General features: G+C 44.4%; 1 long non-coding RNA gene across 1 annotated transcript in view; it reads left to right on the top strand.

Moving 5' to 3' along the window:
- The window catches only part of LOC309363030, a 111,725-nt gene that overhangs the window by 2,000 nt on the left and 95,943 nt on the right, over positions 1–13,782 (top strand). The window contains exon 2 of the long non-coding RNA XR_014165173.1: positions 9,861–9,982. This is a non-coding gene — a long non-coding RNA (uncharacterized lncRNA). The remainder of the gene's footprint in view (positions 1–9,860; positions 9,983–13,782) is intronic.

Below are 13,782 nucleotides of genomic sequence, written 5' to 3'. Positions count from 1 at the left end.
ACCGATCCATAATTAAGGAAATCAGCCCTGAGTGCTCACTGGAAGGACAGATCCTGAAGCTGAGGCTCCCATACTTTCACCACCTCATGAGAAGTGAAGACTCCCTGGAAAAGACCCTGATGTTGGGAAAGATGGAGGCACAAGGAGAAGGGGGCGACAGAGGACGAGATGGTTGGACAGTGTTCTCGAAGCTACCAGCATGAGTTTGACTAAACTGCGGGAGGCAGTGGAAGACAGGAGTGCCTGGCGTGCTCTGGTCCATGGGGTCACGAAGAGTCGGACATGACTAAACAACAACAACAAAGGTGATGCTCAGTAATACAACAATTCTTTAAACTCCTTTGTTCAATTCATATTTCAAAGTTGTACAGGGTGATTTCTTTCAAACATATTTAACTGCCCGGAGTCTTTAGATCTGAGTTAGCTAACATCTATTTTAGTATAGGGCTGTGGTGTCGGTATCAGTGGGGCAGACTTAAGTGGTATCTGCTGGAGGAAAACAGTGGCGAGGAAATGTGTCTTGCTCAATCCACATTATTGGGTTGTGCTTACAATAAAAGTTTGTTTTGAGAGATTGGAAGCTCCAAGCCCAGGTCAGAGTTCAGTGGAATCTGGAGAACCTACTCTGCAGCCAATGTACTTTAAACTGCCATTTATTCCAGTGGGAGAAATCAAAACATGTAATTTACTCCTCCATGGAAATGAATGGGACAGACCCTCCAAGTGTCCCTATTTTCCAGGGACAGTCCTGGATTTAATGATGCTGTCCCAGTTCTGATTTGATCCCAGAATGTCCCACTTTTTCTTAGGACGTCCCTATTTCCATCAGATAAATGTTGGAGGGCATGAAGTTGTACGACCCCCAAGCCAAGGAGAAAAGTAACTATACAACCTTTAGAAGACATCTGAAGGCAGCTCTGTATAGCAGGCATAGGCAAACTCAGCCCTCCAGATGTTTTGGGACTACAACTCCCATCATCCCTAAGTAACAGGACCAGTGGTCAGGGATGATGGGAATTGTAGTCTCAAAACATCTGGAGTTTGCCTATGCCTGCTGTATAGGGAAATTGTTCAATGTTTTATTATGTTTTTATATGTGTGGGAAGCTACCCAGAGTGGCTGGGGCAACCCAGTCAGATGGGCAGGGAATAATAATAATAATAATAATAATAATAATAATAATAATAATAGAATAGGACACCCCTATTTTCAGCAGAGAAATGTTTGCACCTTGTAGGCTGGATAATGCCCACATTGTGCAAATACTTTCATCTTATTGCCCTTAGCCCAGCCAAGGTTAAGACTTGGTAGGCATTGGCATGAGAATGAAAAAGAGAAGATACTTTAAACATACACAACAGAAGGCAAAACCCATTAGGATGTTTTTTTCTGCATCCCTATGGACTTGACAGTGGGGTGTCCAGGAGTCCTACTGCTCTTCTGTAGAGCTACAATTGTTCGCAAGTGGTGGCGTAGCCTCAGGATTAAGCTGCTTATAAGGATGTGATAGAGGGACGCGGGTGGCGCTGTGGGTTAAACCACAGAGCCTAGGACTTGCCGATCAGAAGGTTGGCGGTTCAAATCCCCTGGATGAGCTCCCGTTGCTCGGTCCCAGCTCCTGCCAACCTAGCCAACCTTCAAAAGCACGTCAAAGTGCAAGTAGATAAATAGGTACTGCTCCGGCAGGAAGGTAAACGGTGTTTCCATGCGCTGCTCTGGTTTCACCAGAAGCGGCTTAGTCATGCTGGCCACATGACCCGGAAGCTGTACACTGGCTCCCTTGGCCAGTAAAGTGAGATGAGTGCCTCAACCCCAGAGTCGTTCACAACTGGACTTATTTGTCAGGGGTCCTTTACCTTTACCTTATTCTGCTTATTGGTATGGTACATGTGCATATGGATGATTGCTGGAGAAAGGGGAGCATGGAGGAGGGGATGATAGACAGGATTAATTGCACATTCACTTCAGATGCGATCACAACCACAGCAAGTTGTGACACATCCTCACTGTCACGTCTCTAAAAATAAAACCAAAAAGATGTCATTCGTGCCAAATTGACAGTCCAAAGGCTAATGCATGAGCAACTTGCTTGACACCCAGGGGCAGGGAACAATGGATTAGCCAGCTACTGAAAATAGCAGCTTGACAGGTGTGGACAGGGAACACACCTAAGCCCAGGAATCTGACGACGGGAGGCTCTGGTTAGATCTTCAACAGGAACTCCTTTCCCATCTAGATGTCAATTCAGTGTCAAAAGTGGGTGGCTTGCACGAGTCTGCGGCTGCAATGAGTTTGCAGCAAGGGAAAGGAGCCCTGTCTCTTGTCTGCATCTTTCGAGTTTGCAAGATAGGGCAAGCCCATCCCTGATATCCACATCATGGGGCAAAGAGAGGTGTGCAAGTCAAGCTGGAAGCCTCTCTGAGCTAAATAGTATATTTAGGGCATTTTTTCAGCCAGAACTCGCCAGCAGCAGCTGCTGTGGCAGACGTCCGCAGGACTCGAACTTCTGTCTGGAGCATGGCCACCTGAGTGTGTGGAATCTGGAGCACCTCGGGGAGGTCTGCTGCCCAAGTACCACCCATCTTGAACCCGGGTCAGGATGTAGAGTTTGGGCCACACCAAACTGTCCCAATCCGAGGAAGGAGAGTCCACAACCTCTGTCAAACCACTGTCAAACAGCTCTTACTGTCAGAAGGTTCTTCCTGATTTTTAGTAGGGACAGACCTGAGACCTTAGGGCAAAGGATAGGCAACAAACAAATCAACTAACAACAACAACTATTATTATTATTAACCATATTTTTCGCTCTATAAGATGCACCAGACCACACGACGCACCTAGTTTTGGGAGGAGGAAAACAAGAATAAAAATATTCTGAATCCCAGAAGCCAGAACAGCAAGAGGGATCGCTGTGCTGTTCTGGCTTCAGTGAAAGCAACACAAAGCCTCTTCAGGGCAGCGGGAGGAATGCTCCACCTGCCCTAAAGAGGCTTCGTGCGGCTATCCCAGAAGCCAGAACAGCAAGAGGGATCACTGCACAACGATCCCTCTTGCTGTTCTGGCTTCAGCGATAGCTGCGCAGCCTGCATTCGCTCCATAAGACGCACACACACATTTCCCATTACTTTTTAGGAGGGAAAAGGTGCATCTTATAGAGTGAAAAATACGGTATACCCTGCCCATCTGGCTGGGTGTCCCCAGCTACTCTGTGCGGCTCCCAACAGAATATTAAAAACACGATAAAAAGTCAAACATTAAAATTTTCCCTAAACAGGGCTGCTTTCAGATGTCTTCTAAAAGTCAGACAGTTGCTCATTTCCTTGACATCTGATGGGAGGGCGTTCCACAGGGCGGGCACCACCACCAAGAAGGCCCTCTGCCTGGTTCCCTGTAACCTTGCTTCTCACAGTGAGGGAACCGTCAGAAGGCCCTCGGAGGTGGACCTCAGTGTCTGGGATGGACGATGGGAGTGGAGACGCTCCTTCAGGTATAACAAACATGTCTACTCAGAGGTGAGCCTTATTGAATTATGTGGGTAAGCTTCCAGGATATGTGGGTTTAGGATTGCAACCTAACTCCACTTACCTGGGAGTAATGCCCAGCAGGACTTTTTTCTGAGCAGATATCCTTAGGATTCTGGAACGAACAAACTAACTAACACAAGTGGGGGGGGAGGGGGAGTCCCTGGTGTATTTCATTCTGCCCCACTGTGAAGATATAGGTCTCTCATCCTGAGCTGTGGCTATTCACAGTGATTGCTTCGAAGAACAGACACGCTCAGCCAGATGCTCTTACAATTGACACATTGGCCATGGTTGAGGCGGTTCTGTGTGCTGTTGAAATTATTATAGCTTGAGCAAGAATTTACATATACAAATAACGTTGTACAGACGTGAACAGCTGTTGGTGGGGAAATGCCCTTTATCCCATGGTAATCCCACATCCTGGAGATTAACTCAACATGCTCATGTTATTCACACTCAAATTTTCTCCCTTGGGGATTTGGAGCCTACGACATCTTTTCCCTGTCGTTATTAGCTTCAGTCTCCAAAATAAGCCCTGCGCATTTTATATATTTGGTAATTTGCAAGCGTGACATTGTTAAGTGCTTGGGCAATGAAAGGGGCTTTAAGTCAATAAGACTTTAATGAGAAATGTACCCAGATTTAGGAGGTGAAAGTCTGCACGCATTTGCCAAAAGATTTGTATAACAGATCTGGGTATCTGTTGACATATTATGGAGAAAGGACTAGCGGCTTGAAGGATTTATCAAGCCCTGTCTCATATGCAAAGCAATGCAAAGCCCTTCCCCAGTTCATCACCGTCCCTCTGTGAATCAAAGCCACCCCATTTTGCAGATCTTGAGGCAGGACTAGCTTGTGACTTGGCTACTCCAGTGGGTTTGCAGCTGAGAAAAGAGAGGAATTTGGGGGGCTTATCCACAACAGGGCAAAGGGTGGTTTTGTGTGGCTTCTCTGTTGATGTCCTCATGACTCTCCCCCATCCCAGTATTGTTCTAGATCTTTCTCCCTTTAAATGGGGGTTTTAAAAAAATCTTTGGACAGTCCAATTTGGAAATACCTCACACTTAGTGGGAAAGGTCCAGGAAAACACTGAGATAGCTTCCACATGTTGTTCTGGTTCCATGGTGCGCCATTTAAGCCAACAGTTTACTCATCTTCCCTTCATCTAGGCATTACCACATTTTAAGGCAGAGGTGAGTCATCTGTGGCCCTCTAGATAAGTGTTTCGAAAACTTGGGTCTCCAGTTGTTTGGGGACTACAACTCCCATCATCCCTAGCTAGCAGGACCAGTAGTCAGGGATGATGGGAACTGTGGTCCCAAAACAGCTGGAGACTCAAGTTTGGGAAACACTGCTCTAGATGTTCCTGGACTCCAACTCCCAGCAACACCAGGCAACTTGGTCAATGGTCAGGGATGATGGGAGTTGTAGTTCAAAGACATCTGGAAGGTTACAGGTTCTCTATCCCGGGCTTAAGGGATAGATTCCACCCAGTCAAAAGCCCTTGAGATGAGGAGTAGGTGGGGCTGGTGAGCAACACAAGCAGCAGCCCCTATACAGTGGTACCTCGGGTTACATATGCTTCAGGTTACAGACTCCGCTAACCCAGAAATAGTGCTTCAGGTTAAGAACTTTGCTTCAGGATGAGAACAGAAATCGCGCGGTGGAGGTGCAGCAGCAGCGGGAGGCCCCATTAGCTAAAATGGTGCTTCAGGTTAAGAACAGTTTCAGGTTAAGAATGGACCTCCGGAACGAATTAAGTACTTAACCCGAGGTACCACTGTTCTGCTTAGAGTTTGTTTTATTAAGAAAAGTGGGGTACCATTTTTAAACAACTTATGGCTGAAATCGTGAACGTTGTTAGTAGGGAGTAAGTTCCGTGGAACTGAGTGGAGCTGGGTAAAGGTGTATAGGATTGCACCGTTAATAACTAAATAAAACAGATTAAAAACCCGAACTCTTGGTCTTGTCTGGAAGCTGTGGGAGAAAGATGGAGGTAGGCAGGCCCAGGGTAAGAGGGATTCCTTTCTCTTTGTCTCCACGTGCGGAGGGAAAGAGTAACAGGGTTTGTAAGTGAGTTACTTTGTTGGATGTTGGTTAGTCCATTCATCCATTTCTAAAATAGGCAACTGATACTGCTAAAACAGGAAATTTATAAAGATAGAGAACTTCTCAGCTAATGATAAAGCAGATAGCAGGGTCCCTTCTACTCTACAATTCTATGAGTCTATGAGTCTGTTATAGAATAGGACATCCCTATTTTCATCAGAGAAATGTTGGAGGGTATGCAGTTGGTTGAGTTACCCATGTAAAAACAGTGACTGGGTTATTAAAAGCAAAATCCTACTCAAAAGTAAGTCCAGACCCCACTGAATTAAATGGGGCTTACTCCAAAGGCTATGTGTATTGACTATCACCCAAGTGATAGTCAAAAATACCACTGAGTTTTTAAAATCCTCTATCATCTATCTCTATCATCTATCTATCTATCTATCATCTATCTATCTATCTATCTATCATCTATCTATCTATCATCTATCTATCTATCTATCATCTATCTATCTATCATCTATCTATCTATCTATCTATCTATCTATCTATCTATCTATCATCTATCTATCTATCTATCTATCTATCATCTATCTATCTATATCTATCATCTATCTATCATCTATCTATATCTATCATCTATCTATATCTATCTATCTATCATCTATCTATCTATCTATCTATCTATCTATCTATCTATCTATCTATCATCTATCTATATCTATCATCTATTTATCTATCATCTATCTATCTATCATCTATCTATCATCTATATCTATCTATCTATCTATCTATCTATCTATCTATCTATCTATCTATCTATCATCTATCTATCTATCATCTATCTATCTATATCTCTATAGCAGGGATAGCAGGCTTGTTGGTTACTGAATGTCTGATGTAGATTTTCAGTTTCGTTGTTCTGTATGGGACAATGACAATAAAGATTATTGTATCGTATCGCATTAAAAATATAAGAAATTAACTAAAACATTCTGGGGTCAATCCACCCAGTGTTAAGGGCTGCTACATTTTATTGGTTTAAATGGGAAAATTAAGCATGTGGCAAAATCTTTCCCACCAAAATCAACAGAACACCAGTGGTGTCCCAGGCCTGTTGGTGAGTTGGCCATAAATGAGTTGGGAACCTGGGAAGCTGAGAGAGGCGACTAATCCATGCAGCTCAGAATTGTCTACAGAACCTGCTGGGCCGTGGGCAACATATAAATCTTTTGAACAGTAAGAGTAGCTTTCATACACATATACATGGTGGCAATTTCCTCAGGGGTTCCAGAACTTTGGCCTGCTGCCAGCCCCACTGATTAACTGGGGGAAGAATTTTGATTTGCAACGAGAGCTTAGCTGATTAGCTGCCCCACTTAATCGATTCAAGCTTTGTCGGTGGGCCTCAGATTAAGAAATGTGGCATGGCATGATCTCTAGGCCCTTCCCGCAAGCCTGATTCCTGCTGTCTAAGTGTGACAGCAAAGGGAACCTGCGCTGATCCTTCACCTGTCTTTGCCAATCCACCCTGTGGACAGCAGCAGCTGGACAAGGAAAAAGGGAAGAGCTCGCTGAGGGCACAATTTGGCAGCAGCCGAGCACTCTGAGAGCCCATTGATTTAGAAAAAGGGAGAATTAACAGCTCGGCCCCATGTGGTTTTCATCCCTAGGTATGTCCCGTTGCATTCAGTAGACCTTACTCCCAAGTAACGCTGCATAGAATTGAGTCGGGGCCTCAAGGTCTGGTCTACACATGGCGAAGCAGAACGAGGCAGCAGCACACCCTCCAACATTTCTCTGCTGAAAATAGAAACATTGTACAGTGGTACCTCGGGTTAAGAACTTAATTCGTTCTGGAGGTCCGTTCTTAACCTGAGGTACCATTTTAGCTAATGGGGCCTCCCGCTGCCACTGCACGATTTCTGTTCTCATCCTGAGGTACTTAACCCGAGATACTATTTCTGGGTTAGTGGAATCTGTAACCTGAAGCGTCTGTAACCTGAAGCGCCTGTAGCCCGAGGTATCACTGTATTCCATTATTATTATTATTTATTATTACCATCAGTGCTTTTTTTTCCTCCAGGGAGTACTCAAGGGCATGCAGTACTGGCACTTTATTTTTTTAAAAAATAATTTTTAAATTGTTGCTAAAAAGTGTGGCACTTACTGTAACAATTTCATGGTGAGTACCGGCACCTATTTTTCTAGAAAAAAAACTCTTCCTCCTCCTCCTCCTCCTCCTCCTCCTCCTCCTGTACCACCCTGCCCATCTGACTGGATTGCCTCAACCATTCTGGGCTGCTTCCAACATATATAAAAACATAATAAAGCATTAAACTTTTTTTTTTAAATACACCTTCCTTATACAGGGCTGCCTTCAGAGGTCTTCTAATGGCTGCATAGTTACTCATCTCCTTGGCTCATGGCTGGCATAGCTCCATGCCCTCCAACATTTCTCCAATGAAAATATGGATGTCCTAGAGAAAAGTGGGGCATATCAGGATCAAATCAGAAACCAGGACAGCTTCTGTAAATCCAGAACTGTCCCCGGAAAATAGGGACACTTGGATGGTCTGAGCATGTTGACATGTGAGAAAGGACCGTTGGCTTCCTGCTCGCATCAGCCTCAGCCAACGTGGTCAGGGATGATGGGAGTTGTAGTCCAACAAGATTTGGAGGGACACAGATTTGAAAGTGAGGCTTCGTACCTTCAAAGCAACAGATATACAGGAGAGTAAATTTCAGCAAGGTTGGCTGTCTTGCAGCCATGGTAAGGAGAAGAACACTCACTGAAATTCTTTTTCTTTTTGCTATGGAAAGCATTAAGCACCCTGTCTTCTGGCCAGTTTCCCCACCACGAGCTCAGCAGCAGGACCATGTGTAAGTGGCCCCTCCTTCTTGACATTGCCAGAGCTTGTGGCGCTGTGGTCTAAATCACCGACCCTCTTGGGCTTGCTGATCAGAAGGTCAGCGGTTCAAATCCATGTGGTGGGTGAGCTCCCGTTGCTCTGTCCCACCTTCTGCCAATCTAGCAGTTCAAAAGCATACCAGTGCAAGTAGATAAATAGGTACCACTCTGGCGGGAAGGTAAATGACGTTTCCATGCACTCTGGCACTCGTCACAGTCCTTCGTGCACCAGAAGCGATTTAGTCATGCTGACCACATGACCCGGAAAGCTGTCTGTGGACAAACGCTGGCTCCCTCGGCCTGAAAAGCGAGATGAACACCGTACCCCATAGTCGCCTTTGACTGGACTTAACCATCCAGGGGTCTTTACCTTTTTTTTTACTTTTACTAACTTGGCAAGGGCTGGTGCTCATCGGTAGAGCATCTGCCTTGCATGCAGAAGTTTCCAGGTTCAATCCCTGGTTTCTGCAAGTAGAGTTGTGAAAGGTTTCCTGCCTGAAACCCTGGTACTCGAACAGCTTGGCTGCAAAACAAATCGACTCCCAAACGCTGAAAAGTAGGTGTTCCGGTTTGCGCAAGTTTTTCGGAAGCCAAACGTCCGACGCGGCTTCCTCAGCTCCCGATCGAGTGCAGGAAGCTCCTGCAGCCAATCGGAAGCCGTGCCTTGGTTTGCAAACGGTTTCAGAAGTTGAACCAACTCCTGGAACGGATTAAGTTCGAGAACCAAGGTACGACTGTACAGTCATACCTCATGTTACATCCACTTCATGTTACATTCTTTCAGGTTATGTCCCGCAGCGACCCGCAAGTACCGGAGAGGGTTACTTCCGGGTTTCCCCGCTCGTGCATGCGCAGAAGCACAAAATGGTGTCACGTGCATGCGCAGAAGAGGCGAATCACAACCCGCGTGTGATGTGCCGCTGTGGGTTGTGTTCTTTTCATGTTGCGAATGGGCCTCCAGAATGGATCCCATTTGCAGCCAGTGGTACCTCGGGTTACATACGCTTCAAGTTACATACACTTCAAGTTACAGACTCCACTAACCCAGAAATAGTACCTCGGGTTAAGAACTTGCTTCAGGATGAGAACAGAAATTGTGCGGTAGCGGCGCGGTGGCAGTGGGAGGCCCCATTAGCTAAAGTGGTGCTTCAGGTTAAGAACAGTTTCAGGTTAAGAACAGACCTCCGGAACGAATTAAGTACTTAACCCGAGGTACCACTGTATACAGTACAGTGGTACCTCGGGTTACATACACTTCAGGTTACATACTCTTCAGTTTACAGACTCCACTAAGCCAGAAACAGTGCTTCAGGTTAAGAACTTTGCTTCAGGATGAAAACAGAAATCATGCAGTGGCAGCGCAGCGGCAGCAGGAGGCCCCATTAGCTAAAGTGGTGCTTCAGGTTAAGAACAGTTTCAGGTTAAGAATGGACCTCCGGAACGAATTAAGTTCTTAACCCGAGGTACCACTATATACAGTAAAGAGCGAGATGGACCAGTAGTTGGACTCAGTTTTAAGCAGCTTCCCAATGCGGAATTGTGACACAAGTATCCCCTTTGGGAAGGCAGTAGGGGAACAGGCGGGTGAGCGAGGGAAGGGGTTTGGGATCTCCTTACAACCGACGCTTTGTTAAGAGCCGTTTTGAGTGGAATTAAAACTGATGCCTTGTTTGAGCTCTGTCGCTACTGTACAGAAGGCAAAAGCATGCTTTGCTTTCCACCCTGATCTTGTGCAAAACCAAGGAGGTCAAATTCCAGAAGTTCCCTGGGCCTCATGTGTCACAAAAGTCGGAGAAATCCTGTGCTGAAATCAGAGGCTTATTTCACCCTTTCCAGCACTTGCTCTGCACACAAGGGATTTATGGCAGTAGATGATTTTTGTCCTTCTTTCTAATAGGCAAAACAATCCAGGACTCCCACCTTGTTTTGTAAAAAGAGAAGAGAAGAGAAGAGAAGAGAAGAGAAGAGAAGAGAAGAGAAGAGAAGGGAAGAGAAGGGAAGAGAAGAGAAAAGTGAAAAGTGAAAAGAAATCCTCTAGGGCTTTGGATATTCTACACACTCATCGTTTCGCCCAGCAAATGAAGAAGCAGATGACATGACAACTAAGGTTTCCATTTTTTAAAAAGGCAATTTCTACCACCCTCACTCCATGATGGGAAAGTATAGAAACTGGAGAACTGGAAAGATTAACAGCAAAACTAATGATGAGTATTTTATAGAATGGATGCCTTTTTTCGGGCTATTTAAATGAATATTATAGTATGATGAACTTGCTAGCAGGATTTGAGAAGTAATTAGATTATAATTTTGTAATATTGCAATATTTAATAGGATATTATATAATAGGTTTCAGCAGAACAGGAGGAACAACAACTCCATGGAAAGTGTGGTGGGAAGTCGATAAAAACAAGAGAAAAGATGAAATTGTGTTTTGACTGTATATGTTTAAAATGTTGAAACTTAGTAGAATATAATTGAAAAAAGGGAATGTATAGAAACTGGGACTGCAAGTATAGAATAATAGGCTTACTCAGAAGTAAGTCCTATTGAATGAAATGGGGCTTGCTGCCCAGGAAGTGGGAATAGGTTTGCAGTCTGAATTAATTATGGACTACTAGAGAATAGGAAAGATTTCACATTCTCAATAATAATAATAAATTACCTTGCCCATCTAGCTGGGTTTCCCTAGACCCTCTGATTTTAAATTATATTATAAATGATTTTCATTATTTGATAAACTATGGAAGTCTGTTTTTACTTCAACTCTAGTTGTTTGTTCATGCGTAAATCTCAAAAATATTACGAAACTTTGCACAAGTGCTGTTTGTCCCTGGCTGAAGTACAAAGAATACACTTACTAATTCAAAATGCTGGAGATGTGGGCTGGATTATGCTGATTTTAAACATACATTGTGGGGCTCATTGCAAACTAAGAAACATCAGATAAATGTAATTGAATATGGCAAGATCATTACAGAACATTTTATCCTATTGGGTAACACAAGATCGTGTAGATACAGCAAATATGCAATTAGTTGGCAATGAGTTGTTATCAGCCAGAATCTTAGCAGCCTCTAAAATGGAAACCTGTTAGCGTTCCTTCTGTGACAGAACGGCTTAATAAAATACAGTATATGGCTAAAGCAGTAAATTAACAACGTATGTCTGACTAGGATTTACATCGCAATCCTAAATGTACTTACTAGGGAGTAACATTACTTTCTGAGCAAACATACACAGCACTGCCTTTTTAATCTACGTAGGAAAAAAATGTATGTCCAATGGGGTTCTTTTGTTGAAGTTTTGAATAGCTTGTCTTAAGTGACACAGGGATCTATTTCAATATTTCCACGAATGTTATTGCGTCTGTTTGGCATATTTTTCCTTATTGTTTGCTGAATGTACATATGCCTTGTGTTTAATGTATTTTAAAATATTAAAATATTTAAAGAAGTACTATAAACAAATGAACAGCTGCATGAGAAACCAAGAATTCAGCAGGGAGTCCTTCCCACAAAATTGGTGGTTCTGTCCAAAAGGCAATTTTAAGGATAGCCCATGTGCCAGTTTATGTGCGTTAAATTGTATGCGACCCCCTCATCACCTAGTATTTTTTTAAACTATTTTACTTAATGTTCTTTCTTATACATGGAGATAGCAAACGTAAAGTTTTTTTCCCCATAGTTCTGCCTCGACTTCCCACAAGGGGGCACGTTTATAAGAATCCTTGCTTTTGAATTCTGGTGCTGGAGGTGACTCTTGAGAGTCCCATGGACTGCAAGAAGATCAAACCTCTCCATTCTGAAGGAAATCAGCCCTGAGTGGTCCCTGGAAGGACAGATCCTGAAGCCGAGACTCCAATACTTTGGCCACCTCATGAGAAGAGAAGACTCCCTGGAAAAGACCCTGATGTTGGGAAAGATGGAGGGCACAAGGAGAAGGGGAGTACAGAGGACGAGATGGTTGGACAGTGTCCTCGAAGCTACCAGCATGAGTTTGACCAAACTGCAGGAGGCTGTGGAAGACAGGAGTGCCTGGTGTGCTCTGGTCCATGGGGTCACAAAGAGTCGGACACGACTAAACGACTAAACAACAACAACAAATCCTTGGAAGGTTGACTGGTTATTATGCATCTTGGAATGATAATTTCTCCCTGACACTTAATTGAATATGGTCATTCTAAATTCTCTCAAATCCTGGATCTGAATGATTTGGGGATATTGAATACCTGCTCTCGGCTGGGAGAATTGTCCCCCTTTTTTCAACTCTTTCCACATTCAGTGGTTAGAATGTTAGACTAGGACCTGGGCCCCCACCCTAAGGTTCAAATTCTCACTCATCCATCAAACTCACTCGGTAACTGCACCATTTGCTCTTAGCCTAACCTACCTCACAGTGGCACTGTGGGTTAAACCACAGAACCTAGGTCTTGCCGATCAGAAGGTCGGCGGTTCAAATCCCCGCAACTGGGTGAGCTCCCGTTGCTCGGTCCCAGCTCCTGCCAACCTAGCAGCTCGAAAGCACGTCAAAGTGCAAGTAGATAAATAGGTACCGCTCCGGCAGGAAGGTAAACGGTGTTTCTGTGCGCTGCTCTGGTTTGCCAGAAGCAGCTTGGTCATGCTGGCCACATGACCCGGAAGCTGTACTGTATTGGCTCCCTTGGCCAATAAAACGAGATGAGTGCTGCAACCCCAGAGTTGGCTACGACTGGACCTAATGGTCAGGGGTCCCTTTACCTTTACCTAACCTACCTCACAGGAGCAGGTTTTCAAAAGCTCGCTTCAGCAGCACATATACTAAAAATTGGAATGATACAGAGAAGATTAGCATGGCCCCTAAGGATGACAAAAGCCGAATGTCCAGCGCGGCTTCCGATTGGCTGCAGGAAGCTCCTGCAGCCAATCGCAAGCTGCACTTTCAAATGGTTCCGGGAGTAGAGCGGACATTCTGTTTAAGGATCAAGATATGACTGTACAGTGTTTGCCCAGTAGTGGGCGAGAGTGGAGCTGCGTGAAGGATTATCCTAAGGTGGTATATAATACTTCAAGCATCCAATCAACTGGGCTCTCATCCCTGAAAGCCGATGCCACAATAACAATGCCGTGAGACAAACTCCCCGATATGGGAGTTCAGTATAATATTGCAACCTAATACTTTTAATCTTTAAGGTGTCACAGTTCTCTGTTGTGTTTGCTGTAATAGATTAACACAGCTTCCCCTCTGGAATTTGAAGCCATTTTCCAGCAAGCATTGGATGAAAACAAAACAAAACACCAAAGGCCACCAGGGAGGTTTCTT

This window comes from Podarcis melisellensis, assembly GCF_964234715.1.
Source record: "Podarcis melisellensis genome assembly, chromosome: 2".
Taxonomy (NCBI): domain Eukaryota; kingdom Metazoa; phylum Chordata; class Lepidosauria; order Squamata; family Lacertidae; genus Podarcis; species Podarcis melisellensis.
Note: the sequence above shows the minus strand (reverse complement) of the source record. Positions and strands in the feature narration are given on the sequence as shown.